Genomic DNA, 24,047 nt, shown 5'->3' on the forward strand with positions numbered 1-24,047 from the left:
TGGTGCTCTAAAGTATTTATTCCAAGCTAGGGAATTTTGTGTTAAAATACTTGTCAAACTTCGAAAGGTGATTAAATACATTACCAAGGAAATTTTTTTGTAAAGTATTTTAAAAATATAATTATTTATTTGCCTGTGCCGGGTCTTTATTTTTTATTTTTTTGCGGTACGCAGGCCTCTCACTGTTGTGGCCTCTCCCGTTGCAGAGCACAGGCTCCGGAAGCGCGGGCTCAAGCGGCCTATCTGCTTATGGGCCTATCTGCTCCACGGCATGTGGGATCTTCCCGAACCGGGGCACAAATCCGTGTCTCCTGCATCGGCAGGCAGACTCTCAACCACTGCACCACCAGGGAAGCCCTGTGCCGGGTCTTAATTGTGGCATGTGGAATCTTTAATTGCAGCATGCGAACTCTTAATTGCAGCATGTGGAATCTAGTTCCCTGACCAAGGATCAAACCCAGGGCCCCTGCATTGGGAGCTTGGAGTCTTAGCCACCAGGGAAGTCCCTGAACCAAGAAAATTTAACATTTTGCTTTAATTTAAAAAATTAATTGTGTGTGTTTCTCTGTTGTGATGAATACTGTTTATACACAAAATTGGGAGTTGAGGGCATAGCTTATTTGATTGATTCCATGCAAGAATTTGGATTCCTGATATAATATGGAATTGCTAAAAGTTTAAATAAATGTAGTGTAAAACATGAAGTTTCAGTTGAAACGTAGTAAAGTTAGAGTGTAACTAAAATACCTCATATATTTTAGGAATTTGCTCTAGTAAAACTCAAGAATAAAACTACCCTAGTGGGTTTTTTTTTAAGAGTTAAAAAAATTAATTTTTGGCTGCATTGGGTCTTTGCTGCATGCGGGCTTTCTCTAGTTGCGGCGAGCGGGGTCTACTCTCCATTGTGGTGCATGGGCTTCTCATTGCGGTGGCTTCTCTTGTGGAGCACGGGCTCTAGGCACGCGGGCTTCAGTAGCTGTGGCACTCAAGCTCTAGAGCACAGGCTCAGTAGTTGTGGCACACAGGCTTAGTTGCTCTGTGGCATGTGGGATCTTCCCAGACCAGGGCTCGAACCCGTGTCCCCTGCATTGGCAGGTGGATTCTTTTTTTTTTTTTAACATCTTTATTGGAGTATAATTGCTTTACAATGTTGTGTTAGTTTCTGCTGTATAACAAAGTGAATCAGCTATATGTGTACATATATCCTTATATCCCCTCCCTCTGGCATCTTCCTCCCACCCTCCCTATCCCACCCCCTAGGTGGTCACAAAGCACTGAGCTCATCTCCCTGTGCTAGTGGCTGCTTCCCACTAGCTATCTGTTTTACATTTGGTAGTGTACATATGTCGATACTACTCTCTTACTTCATCCCAGCTTACCCTTCCCCCTCCCCGTGTCCTCAAGTCCATTCTCTAGTCTGCATCTTTATTTCTGTCCTGGCAGGTGGATTCTTAACCACTGCGCCAACAGGTTAAGTCCCAAGGTTTTTTGTTTGTTTGTTTTGATTTTTGATGTGGACCATTTTTAAAGTTTTTATTGAATTTGTTACAATATTGCTTCTGTTTTATGTTTTGGGTTTTTGGCCACGAGGCATGTGGGATCTTAGCTCCCTGACCAGGGACTGAGCCTGCACCTCCCGCATGGGAAGATGAAGTCTTAACCACTGGACCGCCAGGGAAGTCCCTGGTTTTTGTTTTTTTTTAAATCATTACTCTGCACTGTTATTTATTTAGTTATTTATTTGGCCACACCGCACAGCTTGTGAGATCTTTGTTCCCTGACCAGGGATCAAACCTGGGCCCTCAGCAGTGAAAGCACTGAGTCTCAACCACTGGACCACCAGGGAATTCCCCACCCTAGTGTTTTTAACTTAGAATTTTGAGTATTTTGGTTCAGGTCTCAAGAGTACAATTTGTTTTAAGGAAGTGGCCCTGCAGACCGATGTGGGGGGTTGGGTTTCCCTTTCATGCAGTGATTTCCAAACGAAGCTGATTAGGCCTAACAGTTTATGAAAGTAGTAAATGTGGAGTTGCAAGCCTTCCCCTGAATTTCAAAAAGCTTACTAGGCACTGTGGTTTAGATGAAAGTGCATGGCCTGTGAGTATGACATACGTGGGTTCTTTATCCAGCTTGCTCTTTGATATAAAGCCCAGTTACTTCACCTCAATTTCTCATCTGTAAAATGGTGTTAGAAAAACTTAAGTCTTGTTTTTTGTTTTGGCCATACTGTGTGGCTTGTGGGATCTTAGTTCCCAGACCAGGGATCGAATCCGGGCCCTTGGCAGTGAAAGTGCAGAGTCCTAACCACTGGACTGCCAGGGAATTCCCCTTAACTCAAGTTTTAATTGTTAATTATACCTCGATAAAGGTGAGGGGAAAAATACTCAGAGGACTGTTTTAAGACTTACATGAGACAATGTTTGTAGAGTCGGGAACACTGATGATACACAATAAATGGTTCTTCTCTCCTTGCCCTCTCTGCAATAAAAACTACTGGTAACATTTACTAACAATAGGATGGAGAAGGTAGCCTGCATATTATTTTTATTTTTTAATTGCTATTACATCAGTTCAGTATGGGATCGTTTCTTTTAGAAATATTTATCCAAAGTTTTGTTTTGTCAGTATTATATGTATGCAGTTAAACAGATGAGAAACACAATTCTTTTCGTATTGTGTTTCTTTTGGTAACCAAATTATCTTAAAGTCTGGTGCATAATGATAAAACATCAATAAAAACTGTCCTTCAGATACAGAACCACAGGATTGGTATGTCAGGGCATATTCTCAGAAATGAACACTAGATGGCAGCTTTCAGACAAGATTGTCTGGGTCAACCGCCCACTTTTGTTTTCCCCTCCTGACAAAACCCAAGCCTTTTCCGGGTTTTTCTTACCCAGTGGATCCCGCTTCCCCAGGGACCCTCCCACTTGCCTCCATCAGGACAATAGTTACTAACCTAGAAAAGAAAGCATCTGTAGAGGCTGCTAGAGAGAGAAGATTAAACTTAAAAGAGAGAAACCCAACAAAAAACTAACCTGCAAGCCTTTCGCTCTATTATATTTTATTTTCCTTTTAAAATAATAAACACAAAGTGATTTCATCTTTGTGGTGATTGAGAGGGTGGTGCAGGGGGAGTAGGGAATCTTCTTGAATCAATTCTCAAGAACTCATTATGTTGTTCTTTATAACAGCAAGTAAGTTTTTTTAGCTTGTTCTTTTTCTTTTTTAAAAAAAAACCTCTCTACTCTCTGCCTATTTTTCTTTCATTCATGCCTTAAAGTATTTATTAAGTTATTTACAGTGTACAACTTGGTACTTACATCAGCTTGGTGCTGAGGGTGGGAAATGAGAAAGTATATTGGGATAAGGTCAACCCTCTACCCTTCAGACCACTGCAGTCATAGGGGAAATAAGACAGCGACATAAATGTCAGAGTAAGGGACAATTTCTGGCAGGCACACTTTTGGTACCGCAGCACAAATGAAGTCATATCAAGTGGCATTCTCTTTGTAATCAACAGATTTGTCCTTCTCTTAGGTACATTCAGAAGTTCTACTCAGCTCAGTGTGGCTAGCGCATCCTGGTTCTCTACTTTCTATAGCAACTGCTCTATTTTCCAAAGTCTAAATTTTTTTCCCCAGCACTTGACAGAGCTCACACTGATGGTCTCTTTAATGATTTTTGCTTCATTAATACTGTGGTCTGGACTTCCCTGGTGGTGCAGTGGTTAAGAATCCACCTACCAATGCAGGGGACACGGGTTCAATCACTGGTCCAGGAAGATCCCATATGCCACGGAGTAACTAAGCCCATACGCCACAACTACTGAAGCCCACGCGCCTAGAGCCCCTGATCCACAACAAGAGAAGCCACCACAATGAGAAGCCCGTGCACCGCAACAAAGAGTAGCCCCCGGTCGCCACAACTAGAGAAAGTCTGGTGCAGCAATGAAGACCCACTGCAGCCAGAATAAATAAATAAATTAAATTAAATTAATTTATTAAAAAAAATACTATGGTCTGAATGTTTATGTCCCCCTCCCCAAAATTCATATTTTGAAATCCCAGTGTCTAATGTGATGGTATTAGGATGGGGAGCCCTTGGGAGGGTAAAGCCCTCATGAAGGGTGGAAGATTAATGCTGTTATAAACGAGGCCCCAGAGGGTTTGCCTACCACTTCAACCATGTGAGGACACAGCAAGAAGGCACAGCTATGAACCAGGCAACCATGCTGGCGCCTTGATCTTGGACTTCCCAACCTCCAGAACAGTGAGAAATAAAGTTCTGTTGTTTATAAGCTAGCCAGTCTGTGGCATTTTATTATGGCAGCCCGAATGGACGAAGACAATTAATGACCCTTTCTGTTTCTGCAAATTGTACTGATTTCTTATTTTTTATCTTCTCAGAAACTTGTAACATTTTTCAGATTTCTTCACTAGTTCTTTCTCAAAGTCCATCTTAAATTCATTTACCTCTGCCTTTTGCCTACTTTCTTAGAGCCCTGATCATAATTTTAAACCCAGCCTTCTTAACAGTAAGTTGTATTCTGAAGTGACCATGAATCAAAAGATTCCTCAGCTCCTGTTATCTTCCGTTAATGTTTGGACACATCCTTAAGAATTTCTGTTCTTTTTTTTTTTTTTCTTTCAAGTGAGGCTTATTTTCAACAACTTGAGACTTCATTATCTTGTATATTCTACTTTTTTATAGAAAGGAACTTTCTCTAGACTAAAATAATACATGCACCAACCCACAACAAGGCCATAATAATGACAGGCTTCAAGGCCACTCTGTGAATGTCAGGCCTCACTGTTAAGTGCTACAGGAAGCTCAGCCTGAGTTGACTGTTTTCTTCTTGGGGACTTTTCACCTGACCTAACTTCCTGTGTAGGTGCCCTAGTGGCTGAATCCTCCTTAACGCTCAATTTGGGGTATGTTCCTTTGACATGGAACGCCCTTTCCCTCCATGCACTGTTTGACCCAGAAAAAGAGTTCCAGAACTGCTATTCCTGTGAGGGTTCTGGGTCAAAGGCGAAGAGGCAGGCAGCAAGAAGAGGGGCAGGCTAGCTCTGTGGGGTACAGCCCACTTCTTTGATCTCTGAGTGCCATGCCCTCCCTCCCTCGCCTCCACCTCTCCTCCACCTCGAATGGCCTACAGCCTCCTCCCAAGTTCCTGCAACTCCCCTGCTTCCCTCCACCTCTACCGCCAGAGCACACCCACTCCTCGGGCCTGGGGCTGTGTGCCTAAACTTCCCTCATGGACAACAGAGATAGAGATAGCTTTACTGGGGGAAAAAAACACCTTATTTTTAGTAGAATAGAAACTGGGAGACCTTGGTTTTTCTCTATCCAGAACCAATTTACTTTGCTGTTATTTCCTGCTTCTTGCTTTTCTCGTCTATCTATGTCTTGGTTGCAAGAAGTTCAATCTGTAGTTTTGCATGTGTTAACATAGCTGATTTCTTCCCAATTGGAAATGAGTCTATAGCATTTACTTACCTAATGTGAAATATAACACACATACTGAAAACTACATAGAACATTACACTATTTAAATAATCATAAAACAAAAAAAAGAAATAATCATAAAACAAAACCCCTTAAACACTATCCACAACTATACTAGTTTTGTAATAACCCCACAACTGCCATCCTCCCTCTAAGATCACAACCCTCTCTCCTCCAGAGATAAATTCCACTCTGATTTCCTTAGGAATCACTTTTTTGCTTTACTTTCCCCCCCTCCCCCTTTTTAGTATCATTACCTCAGTGTGCATGCCTAGCAGTGCACTTTGGTTTTGACCGTTATAGAGGGTTACGTACGTAGATTTATACTCTACGTATTTTATTTGTGCTTTGCCTCTTTCCCTCAACATTGTGACATTTATCCATGTTGCATTTACCTGTAATTTGTTCCTATTCATTGATAAACGGCTTTCTATTGTATGAATATAGCACACTCTTCTCATGTTCACAGATAACGGGACTGTTTTTATCTGGGGCTCTCAGGGACATTCTTGTCCACATATCCTAGAGTACAGGTGCTTATGTATCACTTGTGGATTTTGTTAAGATGCAGAGTCTGGTTCAGAAGGTCTGCAGTGGGGCCCATAAATTTATATTTCTAACAAATTGCTGAGTGATGCTCAATGTTTAGCTGGGAGTGAATGTGCTAGGTCATAGGGTATCTGGATCTTCAATTTTCTAGACAACATGAAACTGTTTGGAAAGTTGTTGCATCTATTTACACTTTCTTCAGCGGTGTTTGAGTGTTTCTGTTGCTCATCATACATGCCAGTGTTGGTTATTGTCAGATTCTTAATATTTGTCAACCAGAGGGGTGATTTAAACTTGCATTTTTCTGGATATTTATGAGATTGAATGATTTTTTAAAATTTATTTTATCCAAAGAAATCCATTTGGATTTCTTCTTTTTGGAAAATGTTTGAGGTTCCCCTCACCACCCATTTTATTTGTCTTTTTCTCACGGAAAAAACTGCTGTCCCTTTGACCACTGCTCGGGAGGAAAAACTTTTCCCCCAACCTCTTAAATTCAAAAGGGAGACCTGATAGTTAAACTGACAAAAGACCATTACCAAGAGTAAAAGGTTTATTCATATGTATATGAAGCTAACTAAGGAGGTAGCTTATATACCTAACTAGTAGGGAAAAGGGACTGGGGAGAACTTCTATACCTAACTTAGTAGGGAAAAGGGACTGGGGAGAAATTATATACCTAACTTAATAGGGCTTATATGCCTAACTTAGTAGGGAAAAGGGACTGGGGAGAACCGGCTTCTATGGGAAGAACAAATAGGTTTCTTTAGGGAAGACAAATGGGTTTTTAGAAGAACAAATGGGGAAGAAAGTTTGTGATAATATTTGTTTATGCTGGTGTGAGTGGTCTTTCCTTCTTCTTTATGGACATGAAACCCCTGGGAGAGGGATTTATAGTGGTTTACTCTTGGTCTCTCTCCTGGGAGTAGACCCACGATGAAGAGGGAATTTTTGGCAGCCTTATTTCCCAGAAGTTTCTGCTTTTAGTCAAATAAGGGAAGCTCTAAGAAGGCTTCTTTCTGCACCCATTGATTGTCAAAAGCCTTCAACTTAAAATAATGTTCATACTAATTCTGGGGTTCTGAATATGTCCCTACACCATCATGTAAATTTCTAAGTACTTTTTTCTTCTTGAGGTTTCTAACTGATGACGTATCAAGCTATAATTAACCACTTGCTTGTTACTGGAGAAATTTAGCTTTATTTTTGGACCTTTTATATTAACAATGCTTCCAAAGGTACTCAATTTGTATTGTTTTATTTATCTTTCTAATTTATTAAAAAGAAAGGATTTCTGGTGTCCATTTTCAGTAGAATTAAATACCAGAGAGGTAAGCATTTGTACTTTAGCTGACTTGTTAGAGATGCTTTTCAGCAGTCTAAGCAAGAATGAACCTTTTAGAGACATTGTGTTGTTTTGGGGGATACAGTTCTTACCTTTCTGACAAGAGGACTCTTGAAGTTGACTTAACTTGGTGAAATTAAGGGCAAATCATCAGAACTTTTGTCTTTCCATTTCCCTACCAATTTCTCTTGTTCTAGGGGAAACAAAACAAATAAAATCAGGATAATGATATCTTTTTTCCCTAAGCTTTACAGTTCTTCTAGAATTTTTAGAACCCACTAAGGTTCTCTTTCTCTCTCATTTGTTTGTTTCCTTTTGCCAAATACCTCCCCGCCCCCTTTGTTTTCCATGTCTGACAGAAGCCCAGAGTGAAATATGCTCCATCACAGCAAATGAATTAACCTTGGCAGAAAATTTTCCTTTCAAATTTTCCTAACCATCTTGACATTTATCCCTGCTGAAAGTCCTTTTAATATGACGTAAAATGTATATTAAAAACTAATGAGGGCTTCTCTGGTGGCGCAGTGGTTGAGGGTCCGCCTGCCAATGCAGGGGACACGGGTTCGTGCCCTGGTCCGGGAAGATCCCACATGCCGCAGAGCGGCTGGGCCCGTGAGCCATGGCCGCTAAGCCACAGGCCGCGTCCAGAGCCTGTGCTCCACAACAGGAGAGGCCACGGCAGTGAGAGGCCCACGTACCGCAAAAACAAAACAAAACAAAACAAAAAAAACTAATGAATAAAACAAACCAATAGGAAAGCGAGCAAGGATTTGCAATATGTTCCCAGAAAAGAAAATATAAATGGCTCCTAAATATAAGATGCTCATCTCCTAACAGAAATGAAAATTAAAGCTATTATGTGATACAATGACAATCTTTATCAAATCGTCAAAGACAAAAAAATATGCTAGGGACTTCCCTGGTGGTGCAGTGGTTGAGAATCCGCCTGCCAGTGCAGGGGACAGAGGTTCAAGCCCTGGTCTGGGAAGATCCCACATGCTGTGGAGCAACTAAGCCCATGCGCCACAACTACTGAGTCCACGTGCCACAACTACTGAAGCCTGCGAGCCTAGAGCCCGAGCTCTGCAACAAGAGAAGCCACCGCAATGAGAAGCCCGCATGGTGCAACCAAGAGTAGCCCCCACTCACTGCAACTAGAGAAAGCCCGTGTGCAGCAACGAAGACCCAACAACAAAGACCCAATGCAGCCATAAATAAATAAATTAATTTAAAAAAATAAGTATGCTAATATCTTGTTGATGAGTTTATGGGGAATATATATTCATTGCTCGTGGAAGTTAAACTAGTACAATGCTTACAGAAGTTAAATTAGCACAATCCTTACAGAAGGCAGTTTGACACTTGGCTATCAACGCAGCAACGAAGACCCAAAGCAGCCAAAACAAAAAACAAACAAAAACAAACCAGGATACAGAACATTGTATAAAATAGTATAAAATAGTTTACTGTTTGTGTAAAAAAAAGAAAGAAAATAAGTGTATTTGTATTTCCTCCCAACTAGTTGTCTTTGGGATAGAGTGCATTTGGAACAGAGCAAATAGGTTGCAAGGATGTGAAACAGATTTTTCACTATATACTTTTTTACATTTCAATATTTGAATCACATGACTATAAAACATTTTACCAAACAGGTTAAAAATGGATTGAATTTTTAAAAATCACTGAAACTCTTACCTTTAGTAGCAGAAGTTTTGAGAGTAATTCCTTAGAATTAAGTTTGCTTAACTATGAAGAAAAAGAAGATCCATTTATAACAACTCCCGATAATGTGATAAGTGCATTGAATGCTTTATTCCATGGTTCATGGTGAAAGAACATTGTTTTGAACTGCAGACCTACCAAGAGCATTAACACAGGGCTACCAACATGTGCACTGGACAGATAAATCATATATTTTATCTTTAAACCTGACATAGAGGAGTCATTCATTCATTCAATAAAAACATATTTCACAATGTGCTAGACTGGATCATAAAAGTGTTTTCAACAAGCTAAACTTAAAAGACGAACAGGCAGCTATTTGTTTTATTTTTAAGCATTTAAAAGTATTATTTTTTCATGACATTTGAAATGATCAGACAGCCTCATCTTTATTTGCTAAAACAGGAATTTCGCTGTTGCATGTCTGGTGCAGAGACAACTTCACTTTAAAATAGTCTTCTTACTAATAATAAAAAATACTGTTCTTGTAAGGATCAGGTTTGAATTGTTTGGTAATACCAAGATAGTACAAAGAAAAAAAAAGTTTTAATAAAACAGCACACCTAAATAACCAGAGGAAAATACTTTTGAGATTTTGGAAGCATTTGTTTCGATACAGTAACCAGATAATCTTATGTCAAATATCATAAGAGGAGCGGATGGGAGATGCGAGGTCCAGCAGTATAAGTGTCTACAGACGGTAGTAGTGGACTGTAATGGTGGATTAGTCCTACTACCATGGTGTGGGGATGGAAATCAAGGACGAGGAAGGTATGTTTTGAACTGGGGAGCTAAATATCTTAAAAACCCAGGTCAATTTATATTTATACTTTATATACCCATAAGGGCCATGGCGCAGGTCCAGCACCGGTGGGAGGTCAGCTTAGAGTTAAGCCTCGGGGGATGTATAGGCTAATTGACAGAAATCCAGAAAAAGGTCGTGTAAGGCCGGAAACCCCTTAGCGGAGGAGAGGGAGACGATGATTCTCCTAAGGATGAGAATAAGCTCCTAGGACACCGGCTCACTCCCAGGAAGTCCCAAGGGAGAGAGAAGATGACGGTGACGTGGCCGCATCATGAGTCACTAGGACGCACGCTCCTCACTCCAGCTCTCTCGAGAGCACGTTACACAAGACAGAATTCCCGGGAGGGCCGCTGGCCTGTGGCACTCTTCCCCAACCCTCGGGATGGCGATCACGACAGTCTCAGCAGATGAGGGCGAAGACCTCTTGTCCCGACTCCCCTGACCTCCGGTTCCCCGATCACCTTCTCCCCCAGAGCCCAAGAGGGGCAGACAAGCGGACACACATCTCTGGACCCGGGAGGAAGAAATGGTGAAGTGTGGCTCGGGGGACAACGCAGTAGGCAGTCGTGTGTTGCGCATGCGGCAAAAGAAGGGGACCAAAGCCGCCGCGGAGGCAAAGACACACAGCTGAGCCAGCCATCTGTCACGTGATCCCTCGGTGGCGGGGAACGTTAGTAGGCAGTAGTAGCCCTTAGACCGTCACGTGAGCCTCTGATGGGTCGCAGGCTCCGGATCAGCTTCCATTACCTTTAGCTGCACCTAAACTGGCGCCGTCCTCTCGCATCTCCTTGCTTCCGGGACATGGGACGCCCCCCTCTTCATAAATAGGAAAGAAGTTTGAGCAGGCGGGAGGAACAGGTGCACAGAGCACCGAGCGAAAGTCCGCACCGACGCTCTAAGACCAGAGACTAGCCATGCGTGTCCCATGATACAATAGGCTCCGTTGCGGTCCTGAGGGGACGCTGCCGCGTGGTGACGTCAGAACGCGGCTTCCGGGGCAAGGGTGGTCGCGGCCCGGCTGCGCCCCGAGTGGTTTCCCGGTTTCTCCCTTGGCCCGTAGTGACCGCACCTTGAGCGCGTTTGCTTCAGTTCTGTGGCGCGAGCACAACGCAGTCTGCTTCCCGGAATGGAAAAGTCCTGAGGAGGAACCTCTTTGTCCATGTGAAGGAAAGCAGTTTAAAAACAGATTGAAAGAGTAGTCCAAAGCCTTCCCACAAAGAAGACTCCAGGCCACCCAGGCTTTCTTGGCAAGTTAAACCAAACATTATGAGGAAAACATAATTCCCGGTTTTTTTTTTCTGCTTTCTGTTGTGTTAGTTTCGGGTGTACAGCAAAGTGAATCAGTTATACATACACATATATCTATCCTTTTTCAGATTCTTTTCCATTATAGGTTATTATAAGATATTGAATGTAGTTCCCAGTGCTATAGAGTAGGTACTTGTTGTTTATCTATTTTATGTATAGTAGTGTGTATATGTTAATCCCAAACTAATTTATCCCCTCCCCCATCCCCTTTGGTAACCATAAATTTGTTATAACCATAATTCCCTTATTAATCAAATACAATACTGCTAGAAAAATGGGGAAGGGAAGGCAAAAATAGGGAACACTTCAACTTTTTATGAGGGTTAGTATAACCCTGATAGGAAAACCTGACAAGGAGAGCAAATAGAAGGAAAATGGTATTTACAGTTTTACTCATGAATGTAGGTGCAAAAACTGGTAAGCAAAATATTAGCCAAATTTACTTTTATATAAGGAGAATAAGACGTTTTGAGCACATTGTTGTTTTAATACCAGAATTCAAAGTATTAATTGATTAATGGAAAGAATATGATTATCTCAATAATTGTAGCATAAATGATTAAATCAAATACTTATTAATGATAAATGCTCATGGAAAACCAGTGATGGAAGGGAAATTAATCTAATAAAGGGTATCTGCAATGAACCGTATACATCCTACTTAATGGCAAAACGTTTAAAGCTTTATATTCCTTACAGTGTTCTGTTGACGAACCTGGGACCTTAGACTCTATAGTGTTTCCGCTCAGCCTGGATTTTGTTGATTCCATATACATGGAACATTTCAGCATGTTTCTCTGTCCTCTCTGTCCCTGTCCTGCTAATTGGAGCTGGATTATTTTATTTCTTGAAACATAGTAGTCATAGTTGTTTTGTAATCTGTATCATGATAGTTCTAATGTCTGAATTATTTTCAGGTTCCTTTCTGCTGCCTGATATATGTGCTGTGTATGGTCCATGGTGTCTAGTTTCTTTGTGTCTTCACTTTTTAACCTTGATAAACGATTTGTGAGAAAAAAGTATTTGTGGCTGCTTTCAAAGAGGATTTTTGTTTGTTCCTGCTGAGTGCCTTGAGGCCTTCTCAATTAGAGACCAGTTTTCGTGGGTGGAGTTTCCTTGGGCCATTGCTAACCCAGGCTACAAATCTGAGCAAGAGCTGCCCAATGGCTGCCCATCTGTTCAAAGATGGGAGTTTTTTTTTTAACTATCTTTTCTTTCTCCTATGTAAAAGCAAACTTTTTTTTTTGTCAATATAAAAGCAAAGTTTCCTAAAATTCTAGGGTACTGGTTCCTACTTCCCCTTAGAGTATAGCCTGTGAAATCTCAGCTTAAAATGGGGAGAATCACATTATACCATTTTCACGTTGGGTAGCCCTGGACCTTGTCTGCTCATTCCATGCCCAGTGAAGCAACTAAAAAAAAAAAAAAGCTACATGTTCTCTGACTAGAAAATGTCCTCAGGGCAAGAATAGCTTTTGTGCTCTGGTGCTCCCCATTTGCTTCTTTCGGTTTCTGCCTTCTCTTAGCTTTGGGCCTAATAGTTCCTTACCTTCTTTCAGTAATCTGATGCTTTTGAGATTTTTTTTTTATAGTTTATCCAGCATCTTTAGTCATTATCAGTGGGCATGTTAGTTTGAATAACCTAACCCATCATAACTGGAAATAGAAATTTCATTATTTTCTTTAGTTTCTTCCTTTTATCTCTCTCTCTCTTTCTTTTTTTTTTAAATCTTTGGCCATGCCACGCATCATGCAGGATCTTAGTTTCCCAACCAGGGATAGAACTTGCGTCCCCTGTAGTGGAAGTGTGGAGTCTTAATGACTGGACCACCAGGGAAGTCCCTCTTGCTTTTTATATCTCAAGACACCTTGCTAAATGTTACATTCTTGCATCACACTATTATATTTTTCCTTAACTGTGTGCTTTGTAGGCCATTGCTCCATTTTCTTCTAGCATTGAATTTTGATATGGAGATTGCTAAAGCCAGCCTGATTTTCTCTATCCTTTATAGCTGACATGCTCCTTTTCTATGTATAAACCACTTTTTCAGGGTCAGACTTGGAGAAAATTTACTATAGTGAGTCTCTTAGCTATTGAGTACCTCCTACTGCAAGATAGGTAGGCAAAGAATAACCTCTAACTTCCAAAGAGCATGCAGGATATCAGCTTAATTTCTTTTGTTCTAGTTTTATGTATTTCACACACATAGATTTATGACTGAAGATGGAAATATGGATAATTGTGGACATACATTATTTTTATTGGAAGCCTACTACGTGCTAGTATTTGTGCTATGTGCTTGATTTATAGCTTTGAACATAAGACATACATCCTTGATCATATTCAATTCAAAGAGCTAGATATTCAAGAATAACCAAACAACTATTATTTAGAGTTGTGATAAGTGCAGCCAGGACAAAGTACAGGGTGTTATGAAAGCATAAAACAAAGACCTAACCTAGTTTAGAAGATTTGGGTAAGTTTCAGTGAATAAGTCACAAATTAATTAGAGACCTGAAGGATAAGGAGGAATTGGTCAAGTGAAAAGTTGTGCAGTGAACCTATGGGCAGAGGGGATTATGTGTAAAGGGCCCGAGGTTGAACAAAGCTTGATGACTTCTAGGAACTGAAGAAAAGTTACCACTACAGCAGCATTATGAACAAAGAGGAGAATTGCCAATGAGTGTGGAAAGTCAAAGCCCAGGTCATAGAGGCTTTGTGGACAACGTTAAGGAGTTGTGACTTCATCCTGATAGTAAAGAGAATTATTAGAAGTTTTTTAAGCTAGAAAAAGATTTGGTCATATTTTTGTTTTTATAATACAGAATTATTCTAGCTGCAAATGGAGAATGGGCGTGGACACAAGTAGAAATGAAGGCTCCAGTTAGCAGATGATTGTAGGAGTCCAAGAAAAGACAAAGACGTTTTGAACTCTTGTGGTGATAATAAAGATCTAAGGGGCTTCCCTGGTGGCGCAGTGGTTGAGAGTCCACCTGCCGATGCAGGGGACGCGGGTTCATGCCCCGGTCCGGGAAGATCCCACATGCCGCAGAGCGGCTGGACCCGTGAGCCATGGCCGCTGAGCCTGCGCGTCCGGAGCCTGTGCTCCACAACGGGAGAGGCCATGGCAGTGAGAGGCCTGCGTACTGCAAAAAATAAAATAAAATAAAATAAAATAAAAAATAAAAAGATCTAAGGAAGTGTATTCACAAAATATTTAGAAGAAGGATCCTTGGGGTATGGGGATGTATTAGATGTAATGAGATGATCAAGAGTGCTGCCAAGCTTTTCTGAAGGAATTCCTCTCATTTCTCCCAGGAAAGCAAAGATTTATATTCTCCTTCTGGAATAAGGCTTTACTATTCAGAAAGTGGTAAACATTGAAAGTTAGGTCAATATGATACTTAATAGAGGCAAACACAAAGAGTCACAGGAGGAAAGAGAAGGAAATTCCTGTAAAAGGAGCTAAGTAAAAGCTGTACAGCTTTGGGGGCTCTTAGGGAAATCAGAGGAGTTAAAGGAGTTCCAGTTGGGGACCTGCTTTTTGGACTCAGTCCCTGCCTGCACTCCCACATGCCTTCCCTTACCCTTCACGGGCCCCAAGTGTCATCCTGGTTTCTGGGATCTAGCCTCCATGCTCTGGCTCTCACCAGTGTCCCCTGTGTGGCTCAGATACTTTCCAGCCTTTGGATTGGGCCCTATCTAGTTCCAGCCTCTGAGGCTAAAGCACAGTGACCCTCTACCGTAGTTAGACAAAACTTGGTTTCCTGGTTTATAGCTACCAGTTATTGAACATCCACTCTATAGCATTCTCTTTACTCTACATGGAAGCTACATTATGTCATTTAATCCTGACAACTTTGAGGGAGAAGCATTATTGCTCTTTCCATGTTAAAGAAGAGGAAAATGTGGAAACTGAGGGTCAAGGAGTTTAAGGGACTAGCCCAAGTTCACAATTCCTGTGATTGGCAGATCTGTGGTTCTAACGCTGGTCCACCCACACCAGAATGCTGACTTCATGGGGTGCTCTGACTCTGGTTTAGTCTCTCAGTTTTACCTCAGGTTCTTAACCTCTGCCTGTGTTTGCAAGCCCAGTCTAGAAATACTACTTGGTTTCTGATGGTTTTCTTTGTGTAAGCATTTGGCTTATCATTCTTAACCCTCGACTGCACCCTGATTCCTTCTAACTTTGCAGTAATGGCACACAGGAAGAGCCAGAGCCCTGCCGATGAGAAAGCAATTTCTGTCAATTTAACTTTATTTGGAACACTGAGGATAAGACGATTCATTCTTGGGCAACTTTGCTGCTTAGCTAATTGATTATTTGTAATTTTCCTATTAATTTTTTGGCTGCACCCCTTGCTTTCTTTAAGAGTCTCTTAAGTCCACTTTCTGTTTGCACTGCGTATCTTCCTTTGAATGTTAACACAGAGATATATGTTAGGTTTAGGAATGCAGTTATTTACCCCTGCATTATCTTGTATTGGTAAAAATCTGAAACAAGCTAAATGTATTTAATCTGGTTAAATATAATATAATGATCCATTAAATGGAACGCAATGCAGCCATTAAAAAATTATAGAATAATAATTCTGTCATGGAAAACTATTACCAATGTACCTTAGTTTTTTAAAAAAGCTAACTAAACTACACGTTTAGCATGTTGTTACTTTAAAAATTATATATGTACATATACATTTGTTTCAAATATGCATTTAAAACTTATGCTATACATAAAAATATTGGGAGGTTAAGTGATTGGACTTCAGAGATTATTGTTACCTTTTAATTTTGTTTCCTCTTCCCCTTTATAAAAAAGTTTTCAACATTAAGCACAAGCTTATTAAAGATAGAAGCTTGTTAAAAATAACATTTCCATGATTTCTACAATGCAGATTTCTATGATTCTGTTATTTGGTTTCAGTTCTCATAAAGATATAGAGTACTTTGGGGAAGATTAGTATTTTATTATTTATTGATCATTTTCCCTTTATATCACTGTGAAGCAAGTTGATTTGTTCTTAGTACTTACTGTCTCTAACTTAGATATCTGAAAGTCTTGGTTCAGGTGTTAATGGTACAGTTTATTTCTAGGACATTAACATGCAGAGGGTTTTGTATTTCTTTAGTGCAGTGGTTCTTAAGCAAGGACACTGTAGAAATCTATGAGAATAGTAACCAGAGTTGGTGGCCTGTTGCTGGGATTTCCAAAAGTTTAGCAGGCACTGGGGTACATACAGATGAAAGGGAATAGAGTTGAAAATTGATAGACGTGGGTACAAAACCTAATTCTTCTCTCAACTAGCTTTGGAAAGGAAAACAAGTGAAACTGTCAGGGCCTCTATTTTCTTACCTTTAAAATGGGGATAGCATGGGCTTCCCTGGTGGCGCAGTGATTGAGAGTTCGCCTGCCGATGCAGGGGACATGGGTTCGTGCCCCGGTCTGGGAAGATCCCTCGTGCCGCGGAGCGGCTGGGCCCGTGAGCCATGGCCGCTGAGCCTGCGCGTCCGGAGCCTTGCTCCGCAACGGGAGAGGCCACAATAGTGAGAGGCCCGCATACCCAAAAAAAAAAAAAAAAAAAAATTAAAATGGGAATAGCAGTATTAACTCAGAGGGTTATGGGGAGATCTGAATTAGAGTAACCCTATGTAAAGAGACTGATGCATGAAAGGTACTCAAATAAAGTCTGCAACAGAAACCACATGTACCGCAACGACTATTCACAGGATAACCTAAATCTCTCATTTCTTTGATTTTGGTTGTAATCATATCACTTTGCTATGGGATCATTTCTGTTAGAATTTTAGGAAATTTTCCGGTTTCTCAGTTACTCCCTCATTACTGCCAAAAGCTCTGTTGTACTTTTGGTAACTAAAATTTCCCAAAACCTGGGATCCAATAACAAAACAGTGTTAAAATGGTCTTTGCTGAGAGGGAGGACAGGGTTACCTAGCTAGGACCGCACCTAACTTTTGAAGTGAACACTAGATGGCAGCATTCAAGTGGGATTTTATGCATCAGACCAAATGGGCTACTTTCCCCCTACTTGCCCCCACCCCAAAAAAAGAAAAAAACAAACAAAAAAACCCCACAAGCCCAGTGATCTTCCTGCTTGCCTTAGTTAGGGACAGTATTTGAGGATGTGGTTTGCCAGTAGCTAAACTATAAGAAGTACACTTGGGAGAGGGGAATAATAGTGAAAGGTTATTATAGTATTTACTTGTGCCAGGTGCTGTTCTAAGCACTTTTACTTATGGTAAAACAAAGAGTAAATAAATTAACAGACAAAACTCTAGCCTACAAGCCCCTCCCCCCCATTAAACTTCTTAGAAAAAGTAAACATGAAGTGATTTCCTCTTTCTCATAGTGGATGGGCAGGTAGGTTTTTTTCAATCTCTTCATTCTTTATCACTTTCATTCTTGCTTTCAACAAAATAAGTATTTCTCACAACGTTGTAAATCAGCTGTACTTCAATTTTAAAAAAACTATAGCTTAAAACAATAAAATTAATTCAAAAAAATTTCAAAACAAGTATTTCTTAAGTATATACTATATTTAAGGTACTAAGTGTGTCAGTTTGTGGCAGAAATAGGAAGGTAAAATAATTCACATAAGATTAAGCCTCTAGCCTGAAGAGGAAAGAGCACTGATACTGTAGAACAAGGTGGAGTGTGCAGCAAAGGAGCTGTGAGTCATTTTATATGGGGATAAGCATAGAGTGAGAAAGAGATTAATATTTATTGACAGCATACTACATTCCAGGACCCTGCTAGGCACTTTATATACAGTGTTTCAATTATGAACATTTATTTTCATTTATGTAAGTGGTTGTTAATATTTCCATTTCTGGCTGGGGACATTGAATCTTAAGCACGGTAAGTAACCTGCCCCCAGGGCACAGAGGAAGAGGTAAAATAAGGTATCTTGGATGAATAACACTTGCTGCTCTTTGTTTCAATTTAAAAAGAGAATACAGATGCATTTTTCAGGATATAAAGTAATAGATGTACATTACAGGATGATAGAGTTTTGACCGGCCAAGTGGAGGTAAAAGAAGCTCTAGGCACAGAATGGACAAAGACAGAGGAGCCAAAGGATTTGGGGCTGGAATAGCAGATATTCAGTCTGATAATAATGTGTGTAAGCAGTGCTTATTTTATTTTATTATAAATTTATTTATTTACTTTCGGCTGTGTTGGGTCTTTGTTGCTGCATGCGGGCTTTCTCTAGTTGTTGCAGAACGCGGGCTCAATAGTTGTGGTGCACGGGCTTAGTTGCCCTGCAGCATGTGGGATCTTCCCAGACCAAGGCTCGAACCTGAACCCATGTCCCCTGCACTGGCAGGTGGATTCTTAACCACTGCACCTCCAGGGAAGCCCCAACAGTGCCTCTTTTTTTTTATAAGTTTATTTATTTATTTATTGCCTGCATTGGGTCTTCGTTGCCGTGCGCGGGCTTTCTCTAGTTACGGCGAGCGGGGGCTACTCTTCGTTTTGCTGCACGGGCTTCTCATTGTGGTGGCTTCTCTTGTTGCAGAGCACGGGCTCTAGGCGCACAGGCTTCAGTAGTTGTGGCTCGCGGGCTCAGTAGTTGTGGCCTGCGGGCTCTAGAGGTCAGGCTCAGCAGCTGTGGCACATGGGCTTAGTTGCTCCGCGGCATGTGGGATCCTCCGGTACCAGGGCTCGAACCCATGTCCCCTGCACTGGCAGGTGGATTCTTAACCACTGCACCTCCAGGGAAGCCCCAACAGTGCCTCTTCTAAAGGGGAAAAGAATCGAGTTTAGAAATCTGCCCCAGGATGGAAGTTACCTGTGAAGTAGGTCATTTAGGAGAGTCCTCCATTTGACCGAGCACCTCTGCTCTAGTTCAGCCCCTGTTGTATTTTCCCTGTTGCCTTCCACATTTTGATCTTATCCACAGAACTCAGATTGGTGAGGGACATCAAGTTCTGGTCCCCCACACCTGAATAGTTTTGATTTTTTCACTTCAACACTCACTTTTTCATTCTAAAGCCACCTTTATGCTAAGCACTGGCCTGTAAGATGAATGTGCAGATGCCACTTATATTGGGTCCCTGCCTCAGGTCCTCCCCTCCAAACCCCTGTTAAATTGGCAGATCCTAGAGCATGGCAGGGGACATGTGGGCCACTCCCTTTATATTTTCTTGCACATTCAGAGTGGTTAAAGCACAGACTTCAGTCAGACACACCCACCTTTGATGAAACATGGTAGGAGAAAAGTGAGAATCCCAGCATTAGAGCCCGGATTCTGAAGAAGGAAGTGCTCAGGTTGTCAGCAACACTGTGCTGAGGGCTTTCTCAGTCTCTGTGTGCTTCGGGAAATATGGGAGCCCACCCTCAGGCTGCTGAAGCCCCTAAAGGCACCTGGTCTCTGCCTCTGACTTGTCTGGAAGGTCTTCGGCCTTTGACTAATGCCTAACTCCTCCTGACCTTGGGCTTCCCTGACCCTTGAACAGTCTGCTTTCATGCTGGGTTGATTAACACAGAGGAGATAGAGGAAAGTGGGTGGTTAAAAGGAAGCCTGTATGCCCTGAATAAGGGAGTCATGAAGTAATTGGCAGTGAAAATGTTACAGGAGCAGGACCCTGCTGAGGAGTGAATGAAATCAGGCTGCACTGAAGTGGAAATGTTAATTAAAAAGGGAAGATATGATCTGTAGTGTGCAGGCTCCTGGCCATCCTTCAGGTCAGAGGCTAATACTCATGGTGTTTCTGCAGAGGGAAGACCTTGGGGGAAGCGACCTTTGGAGACATGAGTTAGTACCTCTTAGGGTCTGCTTATTGCTCTCCAGAGCTGAGGGAGAGAGAATGCAGGCCATGCCCAGTTCTCCCCCAACCCGTCATCTGCCCTTGGGACCCATTTCGTATAACTGGAGTAGAATCCTAACCCTGGGGTGAGGACAGAGTCAGACACTAGGGATCTCCAAGGATTCTCAGCGAGACGTTGAGGAGTCAGAATGCCACAGTGGCATGGCCCACTCTGAAGCCATGTGAGGAGTTGTGGTATAGAAAGAAATATATTTGGTCTTTGTCCTCAGTTCCTGGCACAAAGCTCCTAAAGTCCTTGGAAGTTCAAGAGTGACAGGAGTGTCTTTTAAAAGTTATGCATACCAGAGTTGATGCTGACTTCAGGTGGAGTCCCTAGATAGCCTCAGGATAGGGCTAGTCACCAGAACAAGTGATTAGAGGGCTGAAAATGTCAACCCCACCCGCTGACCTCTGGGAAGGGAAGGCAGAGGGACACTATAGATTAAGCTGTATGAAAATTCTTGAACTACAATATTTGATGAGCTTCTGTGTTGGTGAACGCACTCATGTGCAGGGAGGATGGTGCACCGCAGTTCGACAGGGACAGAAGCTCCTGTGCTCAGGGCCCTTCTGGACCTCGCCCTACGTACCTTTTCATCTGGGTGTTCATCTGTATCTTTTATAATATCCTTTATAATAAACTGGTAAACATAGGAAGTATTTCTCTTGAGTTCTGTGAGCCTCTCTAGAAAATTAATTGAACTCGAGGAGGTGGTCATGGGAACCTTCAACTTACAGCTGGTCATTCAGAAGCACAGGTGACAACCTGGACTTGCAAAAGGCATCTGAAGTGGGGGCAGTCTTGTAGAACTGAGCCCTTAACCTGTGGGATATGATGCTATCTTCACGTAGATAGTGTCAGACTTGAGTTAAATTGTAGGACGTTCAGTTGGTGTCCCCTGAGAACTGGAGATTTGCTTGATGGTATCGGAAAACACTCCAGGAGTCAATGCCCAAGGCTGAGCTTGTCACAGAGCTTTGGCAATGATTGACCTGGTTTTGGCCCCAAGTCCCTCTCACTTCATTCCCTGCTGTAGGCCTTGACCTACCCCAAACTCTAGAGTAATCCACTAATCTGGTCTCTAAACTGGGGAAATACATAGGAGGTTAGTTTTCTGCTTAGCCTGGGGTGGGGATGGGTGGGAATCCACCTGGACCTTATTTCCTTCAGAAAGGAAACTGTAACTGGGATTTTAGCTGGATTTTAGTAACCGGCACTCTATATCATTCAGTGACCGTGTCGCCCAAATTATCTTAAGTTCTAAGTAGATTTTCTATTCCCCCAGTGTCTCTAGGGCCTCACCGATTCCTTACAGTATTGGAGTTTAACCTCAAATTTAAGCGACTGGACCTTTCTTTGGAGTTACTGCTTGCTAGAACTTCCGCCTACTAATAGCATTAAAAAAAAAAAAAAAATTTCTTGAGGCCAAGCTCTGGCTGCTGGTGGTGAAAGATCCTCTTCCCACCCCACAGTGGCTATTGCTGAACAGCTGAACCTCTCAGATTCCAATCTCCTGAAGGCTCCACACTCGCATTCTTATGCTTCCCCCTGAACTGTGAACTGACCCATGACCCTTCCCATCTAACAGGCTCTCCAAGTCCCTCCTCAGGAAGCATCACCACCACCACCACCAGCCAATCCCAGTCTGACAAATTAATTAGGAGTTATCATCTCCCCTCTACTCCTTTTTTTTTTTTTTGAGGACTGTATTTGTATGTGCTCCAACTTCTCCAGATGCATGGATGAGCTGTTCATTTTCTGATACAGTGTCTCTATATCCATTGCATTTCCTTTCCAAAATGGGTAGAGGAGGTTCTATGTGCTATTTCAGAGGTCATTTTTTGTAGAGAGAATAGGATTTGAGGGGGGGGGAACCCGACCTATGGTTTATTTGCCCTTTTCACAAGCTGGCCACCAAGTGAACTTTGGAATTGACTCTGTGATACCTGTTGGTGTAAAACTCTGACCAGAGAGTGCTGGATTACACCACTGAGGTCAGCACTGGCCAGGAAAACCCATGTAAATGTGTCATCCAGTGCCACAAGGGTCAACGTCAGCCTACTTTTAAAACTTTCTCTGTTCACTGTTTCCTCAAGCCACCATGGGATTTTCCTCCCTTTTATCACCAGACATCTCAAGCAGATGATTGGAATCTGCTGCATCCCTTCCCACATCACTCTCAACTTCAGCCCTGCATAGACAGGCTCTAGACCTGGGGTAATTGCCTCTCAGAGGTCACAGGGCTTTCCTCTGCAAACTCCAGTGAATCTTTTCCTGTTTCTCTTTCCCCTGACCTCCCTGGGGCACCTGGGCACGGTGCCCCCACCTTGTCTGACATTTTCTCCTCTCTGGTCTCCAAGACTCTAGGCCAACCCGTGTCTCCTCCCTCTTTCTCAACACTTTTCCTTGCTTCCTGCAGGGTCTTTGCTTTCTCTCCTCAAATATGGGTGACCCTCAAGGTTTGTTCTGATCACTTTTGTCAAACCCCTTCCCAGAGAGCTTACTTGGACATGACGTATATCCCCCCAACCTGACCTCCCCCTGGAAGTAGGTGGTTCTCAGGCCCAGATCCCTAGACCTGACCTCTGATCTTACATTATTACTGACCTGCTGTGTCCTTTTCCTGAGTACCCCTTCCCCCCAACATCAAACTCACCATTTTGGAGGCAAAGTCAACTTCCTACACCCTGAACTCGCTTTCCTCCTGGACAGCCCCGTTTCCATTATGTCTGCCAACATCCTCTCATTTCCTAGACTCAAAACTTGGGAGTGACCTTTTATTCTTTTTCTCTTGTCCCTTACCTATTCATAGGAAGGGTCTTCATTATATTTTAATAATATCAAGTACTATTTTTGTTTTAAAGTTTTAAAATATTTTCAGGAGTGCATTTTTCCATCATAATTCCCCTACATTAATATTAGACTTAATTATATATATTTAATTTATTATGGGGTCAATGTCTCCTTTTTAAATGACTGGATTATTAGTATTTAAATATAACCATAGGTACTTCTTTGACTGTAAGGGTGTTCCAACTCACTTCTCCTGGCTTTTCTACAAACACAGAGGCTGGAAAAGCTGAGCCTTCCCAGTATACAGGAGTGGCCACGAGACCGGGTCTGACTAATAAGATTCAAGGAGAAGTCTGCTGACTCATCTATTAGGTAAGGCTTTAAATATATGACGAATCAATTTCTTAATCCAATTCCTATATTTTCTTTTTTTTTAAAGTTTAGATATAATTGACATATAACATATGAATTTTAGGTGTACAACATAATGATTTGGTATATGTATATACTGTGAAATGATCACCACAATAAATTTAGTTAACATCCATCACCACACATGATTACAAATTTTTTTTCTTATGATGAGAACTTTTAAGATCTACTTTCTTAGAAATTTTCAAATATACAACACAATATTGTTGACAATCGTCACCATGCCTTACATTACATCCCTAAGACTTATTTGTCTTATAACTGGAAGTTTGTATCTTTTGACCACCTTTACCCATTTCTCCCACTCTCCTACCCCCACCTCTGGCAACCACCAATCTATTCTCTGTATCTATGAGTCCAGTTTTTTTAAGATTCTCCTTATCAGTGAGATCATATGGTATTTGTCTTTCTCTGTTTGACTTATTTCACTTAGCATAATGCCCTCAGGGTCTATCCATGTTGCTGCAAATGGAAGGATTTGCTTCTTTTTTTTATGGCTGAATAATATTCTATTGGATATGTACACCACATTTTCTTTATCCATTCATCTGTTGATGGACACTTAGGTTGTTTCACCTATATTTTCTTTTTTTAAAAATAAATTTATTTATTTTATTTATTTATTTTTGGCTGCATTGGGTCTTCGTTGCTGCGTGCGGGCTTTCTCTAGTTGCCGCAAGCAGGGGCTACTCTTTGTTAGGGCGTGCAGTCTTGTCACTGCGGTGGCTTCTCTTGTTGTGGAGCACAGTCT

The 24,047-nt window shown here is 41.7% G+C and overlaps 1 protein-coding gene across 1 annotated transcript in view; it reads right to left on the reverse strand.

Annotated features, from left to right (window-relative positions):
• The window catches only part of KDM4C (lysine demethylase 4C), a 451,309-nt gene extending 442,162 nt beyond the window's left edge, over positions 1 to 9,147 (reverse strand). Inside the window, exons 1-2 of the mRNA XM_079925522.1 lie at positions 9,101 to 9,147; positions 7,498 to 7,598 (exon numbers count right to left, since the gene is read on the reverse strand). The gene's annotated coding sequence lies outside the window, so the exon portion shown is untranslated. The remainder of the gene's footprint in view (positions 1 to 7,497; positions 7,599 to 9,100) is intronic.
• Between the last annotated feature and the right edge of the window lie 14,900 nt (positions 9,148 to 24,047).

Source organism: Stenella coeruleoalba (assembly GCF_951394435.1).
Source record: "Stenella coeruleoalba genome assembly, chromosome: 7".
NCBI classification, from domain to species: domain Eukaryota; kingdom Metazoa; phylum Chordata; class Mammalia; order Artiodactyla; family Delphinidae; genus Stenella; species Stenella coeruleoalba.